Source organism: Thunnus thynnus, chromosome 18 (assembly GCF_963924715.1).
Source record: "Thunnus thynnus chromosome 18, fThuThy2.1, whole genome shotgun sequence".
Classification (NCBI taxonomy): domain Eukaryota; kingdom Metazoa; phylum Chordata; class Actinopteri; order Scombriformes; family Scombridae; genus Thunnus; species Thunnus thynnus.
The window spans coordinates 8,148,764-8,157,363 of NC_089534.1; the positions used below are offsets into that span (position 1 = coordinate 8,148,764).

At 39.8% G+C, this 8,600-nt stretch overlaps 1 long non-coding RNA gene across 2 annotated transcripts; it reads left to right on the plus strand.

Annotated features, from left to right (window-relative positions):
• Positions 1-5,062: 5,062 nt before the first annotated feature.
• LOC137169206 (uncharacterized) lies at positions 5,063-6,505 on the plus strand. 2 transcript variants are annotated; one of them, XR_010924414.1, is made up of 3 exons: positions 5,063-5,137; positions 5,245-5,359; positions 5,989-6,505. It is a non-coding gene; the product is annotated as an uncharacterized lncRNA (long non-coding RNA). The 2 variants fall into 2 exon arrangements; XR_010924413.1 differs by lacking the exon at positions 5,063-5,137 and having other exon boundaries at positions 5,144-5,359.
• The last annotated feature ends 2,095 nt before the right edge of the window (positions 6,506-8,600 follow it).

An 8,600-nucleotide genomic window follows, 5' to 3' on the forward strand; every position in this document is an offset into this window, starting at 1 on the left:
AAGGTAAATTTGAAAAACTGTTTCTTCTCCATGTTAGAACAGGGAGTGAATACTTGTGAGTATTGCATGTTATATAAGAAAAATACAAAAATAGCACAGTCTTATTATTCAAGAGTGCTGTAGGTGCAATATCTTTATATTGTATCAATGTTTTACCATCCTCACCACTGCACAGAGATAGGAAGATCTTCAAGATATGCCTCCTTAAATCTGCATTAATATATTTTTTTTGGCCACACAGAAACAGCATAACAAGATGTAAACTCAACAAATTATCATGTTATAAAGTTGAGCAAATAGTTTTCCATTTACTGTATACATTCAGCAGACATGGAGCAAGATCAGCATTCATTTGGAGTCATGTTCCTGTCCACCTGATGGGTTTAAGGCCAATATTCACTCTCCTTTTCTACCTGTTCTCCACCAACTCTTGCAACTCTTAGCCAGCTGGTATGTACAGCACTTTTTAAATGGCAATGACAAACTTGAGTTTGCTAAACCAAAATCATTGGAGAAATCAGAGAATTTAAACCTTAAAATGTGCACTGATTTGTCTTTGAAAACAGCTATGGGCTACTTAAAATGATATCAGATCATTTTTTTGGACTGCAACATTGACATATCACCTTATAAAGTTAATATAGCAAATATGTTAGCAAACAGAAATCCAGGAGATGTCTAACGTAACATTCATCTGGAGTCATGTTTCTATTTTCTATTCCCTCTCCTTTTCTGGTCTCTTACCAACTCCTGAGGGAAATGTCTGTCTTTAGCTACTAAATGCCCCACTAAGTTCACCAGCTAGTCACTAACTTTGTCTGTTTGCTATTTGTAGTGAACAGAAGGTTGTTAGAGCTTTTTAGCTGAAAACAGCTGCCTGCTGTGTCTGCAAACGACGTTGAAAAGAGCTGTCAGAGGCAAACAGTAAAGTTATGGGCCATAAAACCAAAACAATGAGCTGAAAGAGGTTAAAACACTCCATGGAGCAGAGGGAAACAGCAGAGTTGGGTGGTAATTCTCAGTGGGTTTGTCACTACAAGTAAAACCTTTCACATTACACTTAGTTATTTTTTTCCATTGTTGATATGCAAATATAGTTTGGTGCAAAATACAAAATCATTTCAAATCTATTTGAGGAGTTTTACTTTAATGATTCAAGTAATTTCACAGTTTTCAGGAGATCCATAAACTACCTTTGTATTTGAAGATTTACAAACCATAAACTGAACTACATTCAACATGAACAGTGAGAGTACATTTAAAAAAAGTATGACCCCACTTTGGCTTTCTCCGTAAAACCTCTGGTGTGTGTCTCTTAACATCACAGATCTTACCTTTACAGTTCCCCCGTCTGGTGTTTCCCCAGCGGTACCGTTTAAAAGCAGGAAGGATGGAGGCATTCTTTTCCATCCAGGACCTCCTGCTCCTGCCGCTTTCTCCTCTTGCTTTAAATCACAGCAGCCGGACCTGCAGGGGGCAGAGGGGAACATAAAATACCGCAGCTCTGACATGCATGAAAGACTGTGACAGTGCTGCTCAGTGCAGGAAGGCTGCTGGGAGCTGAAACAGGACAGATACAGATGAATAAATGGATGAGGGATGGATGGATGTATACCCTGAACTAATGTCCACCCCCTCTGACTCGGATATGGGTAAAAAGGCAAAACATGAGGATACCTGTTTACCTATCCCCTTACCAAATAGTGCTTAAACTATATCTCAGCATCAGTCAAGCTATCTGGTATTTTATGGGCTGGAAAGTTCATGTTGTTGTTAAGTCGTTTCAAATTGAGTGTTTGGAGATATTTTTACCCTAATTATGAGCCCAAAGGGTGATGTTTGCCAAATATGAGCATACACATACAAGTTCCAGAGAGCATTTTAAAATTTGATTGATATAATCTGAATTGTTCTGATAAAAGCTTCCCATCTGGCTCCACACAGAGCACAAGAAAAAGGCTGAAACATATTGGCAAATGCTATTTGACCCACGTCTGGTTTGAATCACCTTCAAAAACACACTGTCGGCACTTCTCCGAACTTACCCGTTTCTTATCATGTCTGCTTCACTGCTTTTGTTTTTAAAGGCTGATAATTTCATTTTCACTCTCTGCCTCCTTTCACCAGGCAGTTAAATGTTTTAGGATAGATAGGGTAATCAATTAGGACAGTGTGTGTGTGTGTGTGTATGTGTGCTAAGAAGGTAAAGCTCAGACACTTTGTATAATGTCAGAGACAGATAAAAGTACAGACATGAAATACAACTGACAGTTTTATGTGGTTTCAGTCCAACTTGAAAGCAAAAATATAGGACAGATGATTTGAACAAGGTGTGGGATGACTGCAAGAGTAAGATACAAGATTAAAATATGATCGTGATGTATACTTTAAGCTTTTTAAATAGATAAGAAATACTTTGTCTAATTGATAAATGGTAAATTGACTGCACTTATATAATATTTTTCTAGTCTGATGAGCAGTCAAAGAGCTCTACAACACACGCCAACATTCACACATTCATTCACTGATAGCAGAGGCTCCCATGCAAGGTGCCAACCTACTCATCAGGAGCGATATAGCGCTTTTTTTTAAATCCAAAGCACTTTTGTTTCTGATGCTCACCCATTCACACACTGATGGCGCAGCCAGTGGGAGCAATTTGGGGTTCAGGATCTTGCCAAACATGCGGACTGGAGAAGCTGAGGTCTGAACCACCGACCTTCTAATCAGTGGATGATCCGCTCTATCTCCTGAGCCACAGCCGCTCCAGGCTATAATATCAGGAACTGTTGAATGGTTTGCTCTCATGGTCCCCAGAGGATGAATGGGGCCAACAAGAGATTGACGTTTGTAAAAGAAAACTGAATAGTAGGTAATCATTTGATGTATTTCTTGAATATATCATACATTTTTCAGATAGTGTTTAAGTTCAGTTTAGTGTTAGTTTGTGTTTCACACCTGTTCTAAATTCCTCTGTGCTATGTCTATTCTAAACTTAGTTCTTTGCTGTGTAAGATGAGGCAGTTGTGTGTTTAACAGTTAAGTTTATTCTGTTATACCCTTACCTGAGCCAGTGATAAGATAAACTGTAGTTATGTAGATGTTTATGTGTAAAACTGATAAGCTTTAGAGGATAGTGTGGTTTGTCCTTAATTTAATATAGTAGTAATGTTATTTTGTGATGTTACTCGGTGCATGCTTATGTACTGTCATATATGGTCGTGAAGAAAGACTGTTCCTAGGTTAGCTGAACTTTTGACTTATGTTTCTATCTGAGGGTTGGTTGCTGACCTGTAAGGTTAGTAAATAGATGTCTTAAATTCTGTACGAGTAGTATTTAAGGGACTGGTTAAGTGCCAACCTTTCAGACAAAGAAAAGATAGCTAGGTGGTATGTATCTTTGTCTCCAGAATTATGATGCATTATACTTCTGATTGTATTATTTGATTACATTATTTCATAACCTGACAATGCTCTCTTTGTGTGTTTATTGAGTGATCAGCAATTTCCCATTACACATTTTTGATTTTGAGTGAAATATCTCTAAAGGATTGCCATGAAGTTTGGTACAGATATTCAAGATCCTGGATGATGTATTTGATGATCTCTTGACTTGCCATCTAGTGCCACTAGCAGTTATCCACTGTAATATGTTGACATCTAATTGATTTAACAAGTTCTAAACAACAAAATATGTCGTTCATGCAGTCCATGCACTCCAGAAAGTTGCATTTTTTAATCTGGCGTCCCTATTGGCAGTAACGGGCAGGACAACATCATTTGCATGTGTCTTCCTAAAAATGAATTATGTTTTATGATGTGACAATGCGACGGTTAAGGTCTGGTTAGGTTTAGGCACAAAAACTCCTTGATTAGGTTCAGGAAAAGATGATGGTTTGGGTTAGAATAAGCACTTACTACTTTTAGGGAAACATGGTGGTTTGGATTAAAATACTACATCCTTACGGTTAGGTGACCTTCATCATCATGGTTACAATAATGAGCACATGGTTAAGTTTATAGGATGATTGTGGTCGTGATTTTTAAAAAGTGTTAAGTAACAGTTGGAAACAGGAAATTAACAGTGATCTCTCATAAAACTAACGTTTCCATCAGCCTCAGTTGTACTTTGTGTTATTCGCTAAATGCATTTAACTCTAAGCTGGGCAGTTTTACAGAGCTGCTAGCGTGCTTGTAGACTGTTGTTTGTCATTCAGTTAATTCACAGTTACAATTTTTACAGTCATCTCTCTGATCTCATCATGTGTAATGTGCTTTAAAGATTAGCTCCCCCCTAAATGCTCAATCAAAACGGCCTTGAAGTTGGAAGTCAACAGGGCCATCTCGTGCAGTTTGAGAAAAGCGTAAATTATTAATCATATTGCTTCAAAGTGCTTGTATAGTGTCTCCTATCAGACAGTTGACCCCTAAAAGCCATAAACCTACACACTCTTCACAGATTTGGTTCAAGACTTCTGATGTAGGAATATGGTGCACAGCTCACTGGAGCATTGTAAAATATAGGGAATTATGATGTAAGCTACACATAGTTTAAAACATAATGAGATAAATATTAGTCTGTGCAGTTAAACATCTGAAATTAATTATGAACTAGGTGTTACAAGTTGTTACAGGGAATGTTCCTGTTACATGGGGGTGGAGCAGGTGAACCTAAATGCCAGGGGAAGTCTTGGTTGGTAGCTGGGAACCAGGGGCTGGCTAAGGCTTGAGCTGGGACAAGGGGAGTTGGGGACGGGTACGCAGGTCTGGAATGGGATCAAAGCCAGCTGAGTAAAGCGAGGTTCCAGAGTAGGGAAGCAGGGCTTGCGATACAAGGGACAGGAGACAGAGACGGGAGGTGGAACAGACAGAACAGCAGGGAACAGAAGAAAGGGACTGGAACAGATGGGAACAGGAGCAGGGTCAGTGTAGGCCAGAACAAAAGATTCCATGGAAGGAACTATGATGAACTGGCTGTGTGGATCTGGCAGGGTTGAGTATAGGTAAGAGGTCTTGATTATGGAACGGCTTGCAGCTGGTGGGGCTCTGCTCTGACTCCAGCACACCTGTCTCCACTCACACAATCACACAGACAGGGAGAGAGAGACAAAAAAAGCCACCGGGGAAGTGGCAACAGGTAGGGAGACACAGGACTGAAGCAAGAATCGTGACAGTTCCTTTGATGGAAAAAAATCTTCTAGTGTTCAACAAGGGATCCTTATGCTTTTTTATTGGTGATGACAGGAATTAAGGAGAGAGGGGGGGGGGGGGGGGGGTGACATGCAACAAAGATTCCCGTCAGACTTGAACTGGCAACGCTGCAGTTCATTAACCTGGAGACACGGGGGCACTCCAACGGGTCTGTTTCTCATGTTCTGCTTCTCTGTACCAATATTTTATATCTCCCTAACTTTAAACTATGTAGTAATCTTCAAAATGCCCCCTTCTCTCAAAATATAACTGAGTAAAGAAATTAAATGAACTTTTTAAAATTATATCTGTAGCAGCTGTTGGCCGCTCTGTCCTCGTAAGACTTCATGGGGTCAATAGAGAACATACATATTATTTTCCCCAAACTGGCACATGGTGACTAAAGACAAGACTGCTGTTCTTACGCCCTGAAAAACTGGCTTTTTGGAGATTCAAGGTTTTCACCTCACAGCGCCCCCAAACTATCAAGTAACCATTACCCAAAACAGGAATACGACTGTTTTTCAAACTGTCACCATGGCAGCTCAGAGGAAGTGTAGAATGATTATACTGCACTACAGGGAGTATGCTTCAAGCACTGGGTTTTTTATTGGGGAGAGGCCTGGGAGGACAGAGTGTGAAGTATGTTGCCGTGTGTGTGTTTGACACGTGTATTAAAGTGTGTGTTACAGTGTCTGTCAGGTCTGTTACTTCAGGTCTGGGGAAGCTATGCTTTGTTGGTGCTATTACTACTGGTGTGTGTATGTGGTACATTAACTTCTGTCTCTATCCATTTAGTCTCGGGGCTAAGCGTACATGACAACCCCACACTGCTGCTGCTGACCTCCATGACCAACAGCCTCTAGCTCCTGATCCCAGACCAGCAGGACACCTCTCCTGCACACAGCAGGGGAAGCTACTGAAGCTGCAGTCACACAATTTAATGGCCAGACTGAAGAGGTCCTGCTCAGCTGTCACTCCAAGTTTTAAAGTTAAATTTTAACTTGCATTGTATCACACTGTCATCTATGCCTGCTGGTCATCCCTGACCAACAGAAGCTCTTATTATGGAAAATCATGTACATATGCTGAATTGTCCTTATCGATCAGAATAATTTCTTGAAATATCAGATCTTAAAATATATATTCATAAAAAAAGATTACTCTCAGTTACTTTGATTATAAATAATCCAGAGAAGAAAATGAACAATACCCCTCCATAAACTCATAATCTAGTTATTTTGAAGCATATCACCAAGTCAAGCCCACATCATTCACTCTAACCTTTATGAAATGAATAAAGAAGTGGGGCTTTTCAAGCAAGTTCAAATGTATTTGATAGATAATAGATTGGCACAAAAAAGCAGACAATGGAGAATGAAAGCTCATCAGCAACTTGCAATTTCTATTTAACTTTTCAGTCGATAAGAGAATGAATTCCTGCAGTGCTCATAAAAGGATGTAAGCATGGTAATAACTTCATCAATTTCCATCCATAAAATGTAGCATGCCTATCAGTGGTGCACTTACAGTAAATGCGTGAGAACAAGGCCAAGTGTCTGCAGCCATGCTAATGTCTCTGTGAGGCTGTACTTGAGCTAAATGCTAATGCTAATCAGCATGCAGGTATAATGTCTACCATGTTCATCCATGTTAGCTTCCTAGACTCTTAGTTTACAGTGTTTGCATGATAACATATGCTAATTAAAACTAAACACAGAGTACAGCTGAGGCTGATAGGAAACGCATGTTTTGCAGGTATTTGGTCATAAACAAAATTAATGGACAAACCGCCATTTTGACCTGATGGTGGCACCAGATAAAGCGTTAAAAGATCCTCAGAGAGATTACACCATTACATAAAATTCATCCTGGAGGCGACATGAACATCTGAACCAAATTTAAAGCAAAAGTAGTCAAGATATTTTACTTAAAACAACAAATATCAATGTCATTGTGGCGCTAGATCAAAAGTCACTGGATCACCAGTAAATAGCATTCGTACTCTGGGAACCATGGATATCTGCACATTTCATGGCAACTGATCCAACAGTCGTTACACACTTATCACTGGTCTTATCTCTGTCTGTCTAGGTCAGCCATCAGACATGTCCAGCTCCACAGCTTCCTGGCTGTGATCACGATGTGAGTCACTGACACTCTTCACAGCAGCAGAGAATTTAGATTAAGACAGAGCTGGAATCCATGGCTCACTCCTGTGAGCAAACCCATGAAGACAACACAATGACAAACAGTCTGAAAGAAGCTGCACAAACAGGGGGTCAAACATTACATTCAGTTTCTAAATGAGCCCTTACAGAGTTATGAAAAAGTCAGACTTTGAAGAGACACTGCACAGGAGGTAAAATTACCCACAGCTGTAGCGTCAGAGGCTAGTTATAAAGACATAACATAACATAGTGTGCCAAAAAAAACCCCCAAAATGAGGTGTTCCAAGTGATGGCTGTGTTGCTAGCTATACCTGCAGGTATGTGAACTTCAAATAGTACAGGGATAGTTTAGTAGTACAAAGTAGTTACGACCTGTGACAGGTTGTAACTGTTATTAGCGGTGACATTCATGCATGGACATCCTGTGGCTGGAGATAAGTAGCTAACAGCTAGCTGCCATTTTGCCAGACAGAAATTAAAAACAGAATGTAGCACTTAAAGCAGCTTTAACTGATAATGTCATTTTAACAATGAATCAAATGAGAGTGTGTAGTGTGAAAGGGGTCGCCTATAGTGACGGTGACAATTGTAAACTGACTCTGCAGTTCCCTTCAGCTCTACGAAGTGTTTCAGTGTCTTTCAACTCATTGTTTTGGTTTTACAGCCCGCAACTTACTGTTTTAGTTCACTTTCACCACTCTTGTTATTGTTTCCAGCAGCAGCAGGAAGCTGTTCTCTGAAAAACACACTGTACATGACCTGCCGAGCACCAAACAGCAGTTAGTTAGAGTTAGCAGCTGGTTAACGTAGTGGAGCATTTAGCTGTCAAAGAGACAAATATTTTTTCTCAGGGATTGGTGTAGACCAGACCAGAGCCAAAAGGGTGAACATTTGACTCACATTCATCAAGTGACCAGTAACACAATAAATGAATGCTAATGAAGCTCTGTAGCTGTGGGATGTGTAAATTAGCAACCTAAATGGATAACAAGTCAATGTTGTGTTCACAACGTGTTTCAGCTGCCCTCAACTGGCCAAAAATCAGTTAATTCAGGTTTAAAAAACACAAAAACATCTTTAGAGCATTTCTGCCTTCCAACTCATTTCAAATATTCTGAGATATGCTTTTCAAGTATTCAACAACACTGATTTATACAACTTAACACCTGCCAACTGCAATGTACAGTGCTTTATAATGGTACTTGGTCAATGATAAAGTTAAGTTTGCAAGGGTCTTGA